This window comes from Podarcis erhardii (assembly GCF_964252035.2).
Source record: "Podarcis erhardii genome assembly, chromosome: 14".
NCBI lineage: Eukaryota > Metazoa > Chordata > Lepidosauria > Squamata > Lacertidae > Podarcis > Podarcis erhardii.
The window spans coordinates 26,856,191-26,871,941 of record NC_138503.1 but is presented as its reverse complement, the minus strand read 5'-3'; the positions used below and the strand labels follow the sequence as shown (position 1 = coordinate 26,871,941).

The window sequence follows — 15,751 nt, the reverse complement described above, 5'->3', positions numbered from 1 at the left end:
GCCAGGGGGGGAAACTAAGCAACTCTCAAAACAATCATCTGCACCCCAACTTTTAGGCAGCTGTTCTGCTTCCTCCATCAGGCTTTGTCTCAGGACAGTGTTCATTAACAGGGTGCCCTTCACGTGCAGAACCAACCAAAATGTCACAAAGTAAGTGAGTATGCTTTTGAGATCTCCAGAACCCTTCATCAGGCCGGATTCTGAACAAAGCAGTTTTCAGTATCAAAACTGGTGAAATAAGTGTGGGTGGGTCCCAAAGCAAGTTTTTAGTATTTAAAAGAGGAGCAGGAGCGATGGCAGCGAAACGAACTACCTCGCAAGGCAGCTGGGCTCTCCTTCATTGGAGGTTTTTAAACAGAGGCTGGACAGCCATTTGTCAGGGATTCTTCAGCTGTGATTCCTGTATTGCAGGGGGTTGGACTAGATGAACTTTGGGGGTCCCCCTCCATCTCTTACAATTCCAAGTTTCCACTACCGGAAGACAGGACACAAATCAACCAAGGAAACAAACATTTCTGCATAAAGCAACTTGTCATCCAGGAGCGCCGTCTCCCAAAATGACGCTGAGGAATTTTAGCATCTCATCACTCCACAGGGACTTGCTCCTCAAAATTTGGTGCCACTTCTAAATATTTCAAATATTCTTCTAGCCATGGAAATTAGGGTTGTTGATGGGGGTGCCAGACTTGGGGTGGGGGTGGGGAGAGTGTACGAACACAAACTCAGCATATCAACATACAAATAACGCACCCTGGACCTTCCAGATTTCCCGTTAAAAATATGAACCAAATCTTTGGACACAGAGATGCTGGGGGGGCTGGCTATACTCCAGCCCCACCAATATATGCCCAATGTTTGTGATGTGCAACAGGGAAATGGAAAGACCCAACCCACAGAGAGTTCACGTTATCAAATGCACAGCCAAAAACATGAGACAGGTAATCCTCTTCTGAATGAACGAACCTCGATTAGAGATAATGAAATATAGAAACGCACACATCCTCCTCCAAGTATTACATCACCATCGATTTCTAGATAGCTGGAATCTCCTGCTGATGGATTCATAGCCAGCTCCTCCCTACCAATCAATTTACAACTGCTGCAAGGTTGCTGAAACGCTGCCTCGTTTTCTACTTTTTTTTCCCTTTTATGAAGCCAGGATGGCTGCTCGTATATGCAAATGCGGTGCCGAAATCCACAAAAGATTCCAGCGCGCACAAAATACCACTTTGGGAATTCACGTTACGCCCCAGGCAACATGTGTTTACATTAATGTGAATGGGGGAAAGGCGCTCACAGAGGGGAGGGAGGGGTGGAGAGCGCATGAAAACAGTGAGCATTTCAAAAGCAACAGACCCAGGAGCAGAGAGCCGAGGAGGCTAGGAGCGCCGAAAAAGGCCGCCGGGCAGCATTAAGGAACAAGCGAGGAACATGCAGCAGCAGAAACAAATGCCAATTCCAACTCTGCCAGGCCCCTCTCTGCGCGCAGAGTTTTGCTCCTGCCTTCGAGGGGAAAACTCATTTTCATAACCAGCTGTTTTTAATTGTGCATTCTTCGCAGCATGCCTAAATAAGTGGGGGGGGGGGATGGAAAGAACGCAGGGCTGACGGGGGTTTGCAGGGTTGGCGGGAGGGTGGGGGAAGAAGAAAGATCAGGGCTTTAAATAATTCTGGGCCGACAGACAAAAGTTGAGTGGGCAAGAACGACGCAGAATTTGCCACTCCGGCCCTGTGAAAAGAAATATCCCAATCTGCAAGCTCTTTTCTGGCAGTCTTGGCACAATTATCCTCACTTAAGAAGAAGAGAGGGCTCAGCGTCAGCATATTTAAGAACATGAGCAGCAACACAGCTATAGGACTCAACTCACTCCCTCCAGAGTCCCAGAACACAAAATGGCTGCCACTGGAGGAGCAGAAGGTCTTGCCCATGGGTAGGCAAACTAAGGCCCGGGGGCCGGATCTGGCCCAATCGCCTTCTAAATCCGGTCTGCAGATGGTCCAGTGTGTTTTCACATGAGTAGAATGTGCCCTTTTATTTAAAATGCATCTCTGGGTTATTTGTGGGGCATATAGTTTATCCCCCCCCCCAAAAAAAATATAGTCCGGCCCCCACAAGGTCTCCTGCTGAAAAAGTTTGCTGACCCCTGGTCTTGCCAATACCGGCTGCCTCCTATACCCGAGAGAAAAGGACAACTGAATTGATCAAGAAGATTGAGAGACTGTCCTATGAGGAAAGGCTGCAGTATTCGGGACTTTTTTACTTTAGAGAAAAACGTGAGGAAGACGCAACACAACACAAGTTTACAAAATTATACCTGGTATGGCGAAAGTGGGCCGAGAAAATTTTTGTCCCTCTCTCCTAACGTTTCATTACATTACACAACATTACAGCTCATGAGAATCCAATGAAGCTAAATGTTGGACAATCCAGGGCAGGAAAAAGATCGTTAAACTATGGAACTCTCTCCCACAAGAGGCAAGGATGGCCACCAGCTTGGATGGCTTTAAAAAAGGAGTAGGCAAATTCATGGAGGACAAGACTATCAATGGCTGCCAATAACAATATGGCTATGCTTTGCCTTCACAGTCAGAGGCAGCATTGCTTCTGAATCCCAGTTGCTGGAAACGCCAGGAGGAGAAAGCTCAGGTCCTGCTTCAGGTCCCACACAGACATCTGGTTGGCCGCTGTAAGAACAGGATGCTGGACTAGAAGGGCCACTGGCCTGGTCCAGCAGGCTCTTCTCATGTACAGTGGTACCTTGGGTTACAGACGCTTCAGGTTACAGACTCCGCTAACCCAGAAATAGTACCTCAGGTTAAGAACTTTGCTTCAGGGTGAGAACAGAAATAGTGCAGCGGCGACAGCAGGAGGCCCCATTAGCTAAAGTGGTGCCTCAGGTTAAGAACAGTTTCAGGTTAAGAACGGACCTCCAGAACAAATTAAGTTCTTAACCCGAGGTACCACTGTACTTATGACTTTGCACCAATCCATTAGCAACAAGAACCAGGAAGAACGGCAGAGGGCACGTAACAGTCTGAGTCACATTTCTTAGAGCTAATGGCTCCCAGTTGTGGCATCTGGTTGGGGTAGGGGGAAAATAACCAACAACTCGATGACAGGAGTCACCAGGAAGTCAGAACATCCTGGCCAATAACATTATTTTATTTTGTACATTTATCACCCACCTATCTAATGTCAAGAAACCCCAGGGGGAGGGGGAGTCCATGGGGTTGCCCATCCAGCCACTGACCAGGCCCAGACCTGCTTAGCTTCACCAAGGTGGTGGCTTCACGAGCCTTCAGACCACATCCTGGGGCTCTGTCATGGGGTGGGGGAGCAAAGAAGCAAAGAGTTTGGAAAGGGTTTCAGTCCAGAGACTGGCCAGCTAACCAAAATAATGCTGGATAATTTCAAAATAGATCTCTATGTTTTCTTAGACACTCATAAATCTTTCAGTATCTGCCGCCCAAGTTACCTCCTTTGGGATAATCTCAACTTCCCTGAGAAGAGATGTGAGTGGCTAACCCAGATTTCACCAACCTGGCGCCTTTCCTGATGTTGCTGAACTACAATTCCCATCAGCCCCAGCCAGCACAGCCAATGGCCAGGGGTGATGGGAGTTGTAGTCCAAAACTGCCTGGCGAGCACCAGATTTGTCGCCTGCATAACAGAGATTTGCGAAAGGCCAGTTTGTGAACCCACAACCCAAGATAGCCTTCACAAGGAACAACTCCTAAGAACATAGAAGCCCTACGTCTTGGAAGCAAGAAGGAGCAGCTCTCTCAAGCTCTCTCAGTCGAACGCCAGGCACCTCTGCCCAGATTGCTTTGCATTCAAGAAGGAGCCTTGGCTGTTCCAAACACAGCTGAATCCAATTTCAGATCACCAGATTCATATCGGTGGCGCTGAAATGGAAAACACTGAGGGCATTCTCAAGTATGTGTGGCTGCAACAATCTGAAAACTTATATATATATATAAAAGGGGGGGGGGCGTATCCAGAGGAATTGCATGAAATGTTTCTACCAATAAACAAGCCAAGTACTTTCGCATACCTCTGTTGAGGTTGGCCTTTGGTGACAGGGAGAAGGCTGAGAGAGACATGGGAGGAGGGACACACTTAGAATGGGGGTCTTGGAAAATAAATCCGAACAGCTGGAAGGCATCAATGCGAAGGATTCTGCACTTCCAAGACCCATGCAAATGCACTTGTTGCAGAATTCCAGAAAAGCACCTCCGCTGTCCTTTTCTGAGTTTTCTAATGACTGAAAAGAACATGCTTCTTGTTTCTATATGCAAAGGTCATATTAAAACAGGGGTCAGTAAGGTTTACCTCGCCTGGGCCGGTTCACTGCTGCAGAGATCACTCCATGGGCCAGAACGCGTCTGTGCAGACGCGATTTCCGGCGCTGTGGAAGAGAGTCCCTGCTCCACGCTGCACCACTTTAGCGCAGCGCACAGGGGCAGCTCATGGGCCATTTAAACGACCCCTGTGGGCCGATGGGCTGCAGGTTGCTGACCCCTGCATTAAAACCTCACAAGCAAAAGTTTGACAATTTCTTCGTAGCTCTAGTTGGAGGCTCCCCAAGGCAGTAGGACTGTCAGGTTCCGCTCTACCCATAACTCCCACTATTCAGCACCCCTCACAAGACTGAAGAACAGGAGATGTGCCTGCTGGATCTAGTCCATCATCCTGTTCTTGTAGTGGCCTTCCAGATGCCCATTATGGCAAACCTACAAGCAGCACCTGAGCACAAGAGCAGTCTCCCCTCCTGCTCTTCCCAGCAGCTGGTATTCAGAAGCATTCCTGATTTTAAGCACTGGCAGCACAGCATAGTCTTCATGGCTAGTAGCCACCGATAACCTTCTGCTCAATGAATTTTCTAATCCTCTATGAAAGTCATCCAAGTTGCTGGCCCTCTCACTGCCTCCTTTGGGAGTGAATGCCATAGTTTATAACTATGTGCTGCAGGAAGAAGTCCTTTCTGAAACTTCCAACTTCGCTGGATGTCCACTTCCCAGCCTGATCCACAGTTTCCTTTCACTTAACCCCTGCACTCACTGGCAAAGGACACATGACCCTAAGTGGATTGGGCAACACAGTCAGATAGGTGGGGTACAAATATGATGACGAGACCCCAAGTACTGTAATCAGGAGAAAGCGGAGTGTTTTTTGATTTCCCCTTTTCATTTTTGCAATTCTATACTACGGTTACCAGATTTTTTTCAATGAATCCAGGGACACTTTTCAATTTCAATAGGAATGATAGGATTTTGTCAGGGGGCTGATTTGTAAATCTGGGGACTGTCCCCAGGAAACAGGGATGTCTGGTAACCTTATTCTATACAGCCTATCTGGGATGTAAAATTGGGGGGGGGGTGTCTTAACAGGGAATGTTTAATCAGTGTTTCCAAGGAAAATACTGTGACTGTTTTCAGACAAGTGCCATTTGTGTCGCGATACCCATAACAACAGTGGTGCTTAACAGTGCTTTCACTGTTGTCCATGAGCTACCAGTGGTCCACAAACAGGAAACAAGGGGCGAGGGGACACCAGTGGAGAAGAGTAAGAAGACACCGAGACATCAAAGTCTGGAGAGAAGCATAAGGTAGGCAAACATTCCTCATGCCTTATCTAAGAGACCTTTGTTGAGAATGACATCCATCCAACTCTGGGGGAAGGATCATCCATACCTTTGCATGCAGAAACCTTTTGGAACCTCCAGGCAGGGCTGGGAGTACTACTTGCCTGAACCCACCAAAGTTAATGCCGGCCAGCTAATGGGGTACCCTCCAGTTCTTATTGGACTACAACTCCCATCATCCCTGACCATGCTGGCTAAGGCTGATGGGAGTTGTAGTCCAACAATATCTGGAGGGTGCAATGTTGGCTACCTCTGCTGTAGACAATATTGTGCTAGGTGCTTTGTATGAAGAAGTCCTCAGGTCAGTACCAAGCATCTTCTGGTATGCTGGGATCCATTTCATCTGAAAGTCTGCTTCCAGTCAGCATGGACTTTATTCAGCTAGATGGACCAATGGCCTGCCTCGATATAAGGTAGCTCTCTAGACTCCTAGCTCTAAGGGAAGCTCTCGCCCCAACCATATCATGGGCATGGTGGCATGGGGATCCCGAAATTGCATGTGCTGTCACCCGGGGATAAGGAAGATCCGAGTCTTGGAAACCATTCCTGGAAAACAGTGAGCCCATTGCCAACATTTTCCACAACAATGGCGTTTGCTAAATAAAAAAGCAAACCGAAAGGGGAAAACACACCCTGCTCTGAGGCGGAAAGGCAAACTACAGCCAACAGCATTTCCCAACTGTAAAACAAGGTTCACTTTATTTATTATTTTGAAAACACAAATTACTTCCAAAAGCAAGAAAGCGGAAGGACACAGCCTGCCGGAGCTGGCCAATTGGCCGGCGCTGGGCCAATCCCATAAATGTTTGGCAGTCAGCAGAATACAGAGCCCTCTTCTATTAAAAAGGGGGCTAGTGACTGCTATCCTCCCCCCCCCCCCCGCTTTGCATTCCCAGCGGATTCATAAAACACTTTTCAGATTTCAGAATGCACTTCCTCAGCCTGTCCAAGTTTGAAAGCAAAGCCTGTAGGAAGTGGTTGGTCTTAACCTTTTTTTGCTATGGAGAGAGTTTGGGGGGGGGGGATGAACTTCTTCCACCAGCTATCATAGAATCTCATTGGAAAGCATCTTCAGACTTCTCCTGGGCATGAAACTCTAACCAACAGGGTGAAGGTCCGTAGCTCAGGAGGTGGGCATCAGCCTCGCATGCAAAAGGTCTCAGATTTCACCCCACACAGTATCTCCAGGTAGGGTTGGGAAAGACTAAGAACTAAAAACCCCGGAGAGTTGCTGCTGGTCAAAACTGACAACAGCAACTACAGGGATCCATGGTCTGACTGGTGTCTCTGTCCACACTAGACACTTAAAGCAGTATTATACCACATTAAACCATGGTGTCTTCCACCAAAGAATCCCAGGAGCTGTAGTTTGCTAAGGGGTAGTTAGGAGACTTAGTCCTCTCCCGGAGCTAAGATGGGACCCAAGCAGAGGGCAGCTTCTTATGTTCTGACACCAGGAGTTTCCACCCATGCTTTTCTGGGCACAACCCTCCCTTTTGCTCATCTGCAGCTTCCGCCATTTCCTACATAAAGATGTAGATTTCTACTCCTAACTTAAGAGCCCCAGGTGTGCACCAAGGTAAGCTTGCCAATGGAGGGAGTCACTCCCTGGCACATCCCTTTCATCAGTTGAATCAAAACTGCCCCAGCAACATAAACTTTGCTTTCAAGTGAGATGTGTTAGAAGGGTGCAAGCAGTGGCCTGGCTCACACTTATGGCTTTCTCCTCTTGGAGAGTCAATAAAGTTGAGGTGCATAACATCCAGGGACTACAAGGTTGGTGAAGTCTGCATTCAACTGTGTGCCAGGGAGGCAAGTGTGCAACGCAACCCAATGTATGTGCCCTCAGACCACTTGAAAGGATGCCAGGGGGGCAAGTGCCTGTGTGCCATGTTTAAGGTTTTGATTTATTTTTCATAAAATTTATACACCATTTGATTGTTTAAAGAAAAGAAACATGACAGTGGTTTACAAAAAGAATAAAGCAATAATATTATCAGCAAAGGCAGTTAAAAACAACAATTTAAAACATTTATGTGTGTAGAATTTTGTAAGAATATATATATATATATATATATATATATTAAATAAAATATTAAAAGCAACTTTGAAGAGCAATGAAAATGCAAGTCTACATTCTACGTATCTGGGTGAGTTATGGGTAAATAAGATAGGCTGCCACCGCTCAAGAGATGCCAAGGGGAGTGTGGATCCAGGACAGGTGGACAGAGGGTTCTTGGCTGAATAAGGCTCAAGATCTGAACACAAGCCCAGCCTCTGGAGCCTTCAGAGGCTGGGCTCCATTGGTTGCCAAACCAGCTAAAAACAAAGAGCCATGGGAAAGACTACAGCCAGCCACTGTGCCAACATCATCCCAAACTGTCTTCTCCTTGATGCAAATTAGGCATGAACCATCTGCCTCCAGATCTTGGGCCTCGCTTGGCACACACTGCCACTTCTAATATCAGGGTGTGCCAAAATGCCATGGACTTCAAAGTGCTTGCTTGTAACAGCACCCAAGTGGCAAACCCAGCCAAGACAACAAGAGGCATGGCGAAAGTCGCGGAAGGCAAACAGCCCCCTTGAGCTCAATTGAGGTGGCCAATGCATCGCATTCCTCCAAATCCCATCAGCACCAGCCAGCATGGCCAATGGGAAGGGATATTGGGAGGTGCAGTCCAAACATCTGGAGGGCACAAGAATCGTAGAATTTTAGAGTCATCTAGTCCAGCCACCCTGTAACGCAGTAACCTTTTTGCCCAACATGGGGTTCAAACCCACAAGCCTGAGATTAAGAGTGTCATAGTTGTGGGGAAGGCTGACCTAGATGGACCAATCATCTGACTTGGTCTAAGGCAGCTTCCTTCATAACTTCCACAATGGCTGCATTCCTTCCTCTGAATCAAATCCAGGAAAGCAATGCACAGTACAGCATCATGGCACAGTACGATCAGATATTACATGGGGTGTGTGTGTGTTTCGGTTCCAAGGGTTCTATATATACACAAAAACGCGCATACTCAAAGGCCTAGTAACCCAAACCCCATGCAAACATCTGGGGGCTTTCGGAACTGGCACACCGGCTCCAGAAACCCTAGGATGCTCTTGCAAAATTGCACAGGGCTGCCCACATTCATGCAAAATTTTGCAGGAGCATCCTAAACCCAGCAAGAGGTGAAAGAGCAAAGCCATCTCCATGGACTGGGTGGTTGTGGGATTTCAAGCAGCCTTCAACTGCGCAAGTGGAATAAGCGTAAGACGTCATGGTACTGTATGTCCTACTTAAATCTTCTTTGCATCACCAATGGGCACGCAAAAATGCTTCTTTCCCAAACAAGAGACTGCTATGGCCGTTCAGATCCAGACATTTGTAAGGGGTTGGGGAGGGAGTCTAAGAAAGGCTTTCTATGCAAAGTACTTTTGTCCTGACACAAAAGCTAAACATCAGTTTGACACATTTCTATCCATCAAATCACCACCCTCAGAACTGGAATTTTTCCTCATCTGGAAAAGGTTAAAGCAGACCTCCCTCCTTCTCATGCTCTCTTTAGGTATATACCTTTTTTCAGATGAGCCATTCTCTGATTCTTTATTTAAAAAACTGAAATAACAAAGTGTGTGTGAACACAGCCAATGGAAAAGCAGGGTTGATGGTGGGCTGGTGTCCTGGGGTCTGGCTGAAGGGTGTGTTCCTCCATCTATATATTCTTCCCTTCCTTTTACCACAACTAATCTGACCGCCCCCATAAATCCGCAAAATGCAAATAGCAGGTTGCTCTGTACATTTTATAGATTTGCATAACACATTTCTAGCTTGGAAATGCAAATTATCTCATTGCAAACATTTCAGCTTCTTTGTGTTCCCTGTCTCTCTGAAGGGCTGTATCGTGATGTATGGAGCAAGTTTGTTTTCTGCTACTCCAGAGTGCAGGACCCAAAACAACGAATTCAAATGGAAAGATAGGAGATTCCAACTCAACCTTAGGAAGAGCTTTCTGATGGCAAGAGCTGTTCCAACAGTGGAATGGACTCGGGATTCCTTAGCTGCAGTTCCTGCATTGCTGGGGTTGGACTAGATGACCCTTGGACCCTTTCCCAACTCTTGTGATTTCCAATTCTATGGTTTTACATCTGATTAGAGAGGAGGGGGGGATGAGAAAAGAATTGGAACAGTCTCAGGCCAGGTTCCTGAAAAGTTCAAAGCTGTCGGCAGCCGAACCAGGAACGGCCAACGCTGTATTCTCAAGAGCTGAATCGACACAAATGCCCAGTGTTCCAGGGCAGCAGGATTCAACCGCCAGAAATTCTTTGAAATTATGGGTGTTTCTCTGAAGTTCTCTCCCTTCAGTTTGTTTTGGGAGGGTTTTGATTTTCTGCCTTTTTTTTTAAAGGTATTCTTCCGCCATCTCTGACTCTCCAACCGGAGCCCCCCCTCCCCCCTCCTGAGACCCGAGCTTTCTCCAAAAAAGCAAATTGCTGAGTTTGGATTTGGCACCTCCAGGAAGAGGAGGCACCTTTGATGAATACCAAGCGGGCAGACTTCAATCGCTTCAATGAGAGCCGTGCGTTTAATAAGTTATTTCCGTGGAAAAACCTTGGTCACAGAGTTTGGAGGGAAGGCTTATAAACGGCTCCCCCTCATCAAAGCGGCAGAGGGATGGGGCGGAATGGGGGGGGGGGTGTTACTGTAACTCTAAATAACTTCTCTCCACAGGTTTCCAGAAGAACTCAAGAGTTTCTCCTATATTACTGACCTGGTTCCTAAGCACGATAAAAGAAAACAAACTTTGACCAGCAAACACGTATATACCCCAGGACAAGGGTAGAGAGACCTCAGATGCAGGAACTGAATGTGGCCTCCAGGCATTTCTATCTGGCCCTCGGAACTTTCGTCATGACACCCCCTCACTGTGACCCCACTTTTCACCCTGAGTGTTTTGTCCTAGCAGGATATACAGTGGTACCTCGGGTTACATACGCTTCAGGTTACACACTCCGCTAACCCAGAAATTGTGCTTCAGGTTAAGAACTTTGCTTCAAGATAAGAACAGAAATTGTGCTTTGGCGGCGCAGCAGCAGCAGGAGGCCTCATTAGCTAAAGTGGTGCTTCAGGTTAAGAACAGTTTCAGGTTAAGAACAGACCTCTGGAACGAATTAAGTACTTAACCCGAGGTACCACTGTACAGTGGTGCCTCGCAAGACGAAATTAATTCATTCCACGAGTTGCTTCGTCTTGCGATTTTTTCGTCTTGCGGAGGGCGGATTCCCCGGGTATTAACGGTTTTACAAAAAAGGAAGCAAACCCGCAAGACGTTTTCGTCTTGCGAAGCAAGCCCATAGGGAAATTCATCTTGCGAAGCACCTCAAAAAACGGAAAACCCTTTTGTCTAGCGAGTTTTTCGTCTTGCGAGGCATTCGTCTTGCGGGGCACCACTGTATGTCCTTCAGCTCCCATATTGCCTCTTGGTTGTCCGGATGGAGAAGAGAGGTATGACTGTGTGTACAATCACAGAAGTAGAATAACAGAAACATAGAATTGTAGAATTGGAAGGGACCTCAAAGGTCATCAAGTTCAACCCCTTGTGATGCAGTAATCTTTCACCCAACATGGGGCTTGAACCCACAACCCTGAGATTGAAAGTCTCTTCTTCTATTGTCTGCTCCAAGCACTTTCGCCTCTGGCTCCACTCACTACTAGCTTGCATGTGGCCCTTGGAAGGCTGGCCAGAAAGGAACGTTCCCCAGCCTTTACTTGCCTAAAAGCATGGGGTAGGGAGTTGGCCTGGGACGGCACCTTTTATTCTACTAAAGTTTTTTTTTTTTTTAGTATTTCTCATAGTCTGCTCAAGCTTCTAGTCCTCAAGGATGTGGGATCCATGATTAATGAAAGCACCTTTTAAACACACTATCTTGGCAAAGGGCCTCTCCTAGCCCTCCTATGCGGTGATCTTGCCAGCTAGGATGGATCTGACTGCTTATGCTGAGGTTTTAAGATGCAGTTCACTGGCTTTGGGATTATGATTATGGGGTCAGCAGAAGCTGCACTATGCTGAATCAGGCCCACTGGTTATCAGCTCTGCCGAGTTTCAGACAAGGGGTAATTCCCAGATCTATCTGAAGGTGGCAGAGGTCCTTCTGCATGCAAAACAGATGCTCCAGCCATGAGTTGCAGCCCTTTCTGCTTGGAGAGCCTTCAGACAAAAAGCAGTGTAGAAAGAGACTGCTGCCATCATCACCATCTTTCTCCCTCACGCCAAAAAACCAACCAATGTGGTTCCAGGCAAATTCATCTTCCCAACTGACCACTTTTATAAACCACCTCTTGGATAGGAGATTGGTCCACTTCATAAGCAAAAGCATGTTCCACTATTGTGGGTGGTGCAGCCCCTCCCCTGCTGGTCCAATTAACCAATGCACGCCCCCCCCCCCAGCCACCAAACCTGGTGCCCTCCAGATGGGCTCTTGTAATGTTCTTAGGGTATGTATCAAAGCCCCCTGCCTCATCAGTGGAGCTTGGAGCGCAACATCTAAGAGAGGGTCCAGTAGCGGCTCTACCTCCTAGGTCTGCCTTCCCCAACCTGGTGCCTGGAGGACACACAGCCAAGAGAAGGCTATTCTAGGGCAAGTCACATTTAGCTTTTTGCTCTAGACCAGCTCTTCATTGTTGATGGGACGGCAGCTCTGGACACTGAGATCCAGCGCCGAACACTGAGATCCAGCGCCGAGGGCCTTCTGACTGTTCCCTCATTGCGAGAAGTGAGCCTACGGGGAACCAGACAGAGGGCCTTCTCGGTAGTGGCACCCGCCCTGTGGAACGCCCTCCCTTCAGATGTGAAGGAAGGAAGCAGTTATCTTATCTTTAAAAGACATCTGAAGGCAGCCCTATTTCGGGAAGTTTTTAATATTTAATGCTGTATTGTTTGTAACACTCGATTGGGAGCCACCCTGAGTGGCTGGGGAAACTCAGCCAGATGGGCGGGGTATAAATAATAAATTATTATTATTATTATTATTAATCCCAGACAGCATGGCCAATGCTCAGGGTTGATGGGAGCTGCTGTCCACCAACATCTTGAAGGCCGCAGGTAAGCCCACCTGTGGCCCAGACAATCTTTTGTTGTTCTTGCTTGAGAAGGAAGACATCGTCTGATCATGGAGGAGAGGTGGACTATTGACTACTTGCCATGATGGCTACGCTCTGCCTCCACATTCGAGGCAACAATGCTTCCGAATACCAGTTGCTAGAAACTGCAGGAGGGGAGAGGGCTCTAGTGCTCGGGTCCTGATTGTGGGTTTCCTACAGGTATCTGGTTGGCCACTGTGAGAACAGGATGCTGGACTAGATGGGCCACTGGTCTGGTCCAGCAGAACATCTTATGTTCTTCTGGCTCCACACTTTTCAGGATTCTGGGAAAGCTTACACCACAATAACAGATTTTTGTTTTTGTTTTGAACCGCAAGAATAAAAACAGCAACCCTCTTGGAAATTAACACTTTTCCCCACTGCCTTGGTTGAATTTTTTTCTCATCAGGGAGAAAAGACTTTGGAGGCCTGAGAAGTCACTTTTGCCCGGAGCTCCAAAGAGGGTTAAAAGTTTTGTGAAAACAAAGGGAAGGAATGTATTCTTGGAGGGGAGGGGAAGGAGATTCTCCCCCTCCTTTATTATTATTTTTTTAAAGCAACAAAATTGCTCAGTCATGCTGTCGCTCTGCGATTTTCATCCAAAAAGGTTTATGGAATCGTTCGGGCCATATGGGGAAAGCGCCCACAAGGGGCAAAGAATTTTTACTTTTTTTGGAAGCGTACTGGAAAAGAAATGCCCTTTTATTTCCCATCGGCAAAATAGGTCCATAGAGGGGAAAATGTTTAATATAAAAACATCTGAACGAAGTATCCTCAGCTACTTTCTTTGCTTACTCTTCCCTCTTCCCCCACCATGACTTTTTTTTTTTTTTTTTTTGCTTCTAAGTACTACTTTTTGGCAACGGACACGTTACCTTGTCAAGAAAACTTTTTAGCCTGATTGTAACAGGGTACGCAGAGAGAGAAAGGCCAAATAACATGAAATGAAGGGGAAGCCCAAGGAGGGAAATCTACATCCTTTAAATAAGCATTGGGCAGAGATGCAACTGCTTGTAACAAAGAGGCCTCCTTCCTCCTCTAATAAAGGCCCTTTCATATTGTGTCATCATTAGGGGACTTCTCCTTTTGAGACAGGGGCTTCTATGTGATTGATTTATTTAACTTATTTATTAAATTTGTCAGTTCTGCTTTGCCACCCAAAGCAACTTACATTACAACCAAACATCAACGGACAATAAACCCCACAGACATACATTAAAACCAAGAGGAAAGAGAAGTACTTTAAAAGCATCCCATCCACTGGAACATCTATGAAACGAGCTCTCTCCCTCTTATAATATGTGGTTGGCACAGCTGTTATTCAACGCCAGTTAAAGACATACAGTGGTACCTCTGGTTATGGACAGGATCCATTCTGGAGGCCTGGCCGTATCCTGAAAAGTCTGTAACCAGAGGCACCCTTCTGCGCATGCGCGCACGGCAAAACCCAGAAGTATACACTTCCGGGTTTGCCACATTCGCAACCCAAAGTTCACGTATCCAGAGGGATACATAAACAGAGTTACGACTGTATTTATTTATCTGACCAGGCTTTCAGAAGGGGTCGACAGGAGGGGGCCTGCTGCACATGGATTAACACAAGAACAGCCCTGCTGGATCACACCAGTCCAGCATCCTGATCTCCCAGTAGCCAACCAGATGTTTGTGGGGAACCTGCAGGCAGCATCTAAGAGTAAGAGCCCTATCCCCTCCTGTGGTTTCCAGAAGCTGGGTTGATGGTCATTCTGCTGCAGCGCTGCACTCTGGTTTCGTACAGTTCCTTTTTCAATCATTTTCATATTCATGCTATTGCTGTGAGCTGCCTGAACCAATAGAGCAGTGGTTCTCGACCAGTGGGTCCCCAGATGTTGTTGGACTACAACTCCCATCATCCGTGAGCTCTGGCCTTGCTAGCTAGGCGTGATGGGAGTTGTAGTTCAACAACATCTGGGGACCTACAAGTTGAGAAAGGCTGCAATAGAGGATAGGCCAGAAATCTCTATAATAGGTCATGTTCTTTGGAATGGAACCTTGGGCCTGGGGTCTGAATGTGGCCCTCCACGCCATTCCATCTGGCCCTCAGAACTCTTTGGGGGCCACACACCCTCCCCAGCCTTGTATCACACCATCCTTAACTGCTTTTTCCCAGGCTGGAATGTGCCCTACAGGAGAAAATTTACATCCATAGCCCCACCCACTTTGCCACTCCCCCCCCCCACCGGCATGTGATTTCTCCATGCCTGAAGCATGCCCAGAAGAGAATGCACCTCTCAGGCTGAAAAAGGTTCCCCTCTCCCTCAATCTGGTTTGGGAACGCATGACCTTGCTGAACTTAAACCAGTGCTTGGATGGAGGACCTGCTAGCAACCTGCCTCGCCTGAAAGCCAGTAGTTGGGCATGTCAAGACTAAGACACAGAGAATTGGGGTTCAAATCCCCACCATGCCAGGAAGCTCACTGGGCGTGACCCCTAAGGTCACTGCCTCTCAACCTAACCTACCTCGTAGGGTTGTTGCGGGGATTAAATGAGGAGGGAGGGGAAGAAATCACGTGCGCCACTGTGAGCTCCTGGGAGAAAAGGTGAAATTATAAATGCAACCAACAACTAATAATAACAATAATTTATTATTTATACCCCACCCATATGGCTGGATTTCCCCAGCCACTCTGGGCGGCTTCCAAAATAGTATTATAATACAGTAGTCACTCTATTAAACATCAAAAGCTTCCCTAAACAGGGCTACCTTCAGATGTCTTCTAAAAGTCTGCTAGTTGTTCTTCTCTTTGACATCTGGTGGGAGGGCATTCCACAGGGAGGGTGCCACTACCAAGAAGGCCCTCTGCCTGGTTCCCTGTAACTTGGCTTCTCACAGTGAGGGAACCACCAGAAGGCCCTCGGCGCTAGACCTCAGTGTCTGGGCAGAACGATGGGGGTGGAGACGCTCCAAATAAATAAATAAATTCATTGGATTTCATGATGCCAT

The 15,751-nt window shown here is 47.3% G+C and overlaps 1 protein-coding gene and 1 long non-coding RNA gene across 2 annotated transcripts in view; one reads left to right on the top strand and one right to left on the bottom strand.

The window, feature by feature from the left end:
• Nucleotides 1-15,751, bottom strand: part of SMAD6 (SMAD family member 6) — a 59,746-nt gene that overhangs the window by 22,391 nt on the left and 21,604 nt on the right. The gene's annotated exons all lie outside the window — the stretch shown is intronic.
• Nucleotides 4,469-10,424, top strand: LOC309328963. The gene is made up of 3 exons (XR_014150959.1): nt 4,469-5,609; nt 10,037-10,207; nt 10,360-10,424. It is a non-coding gene; the product is annotated as an uncharacterized lncRNA (long non-coding RNA).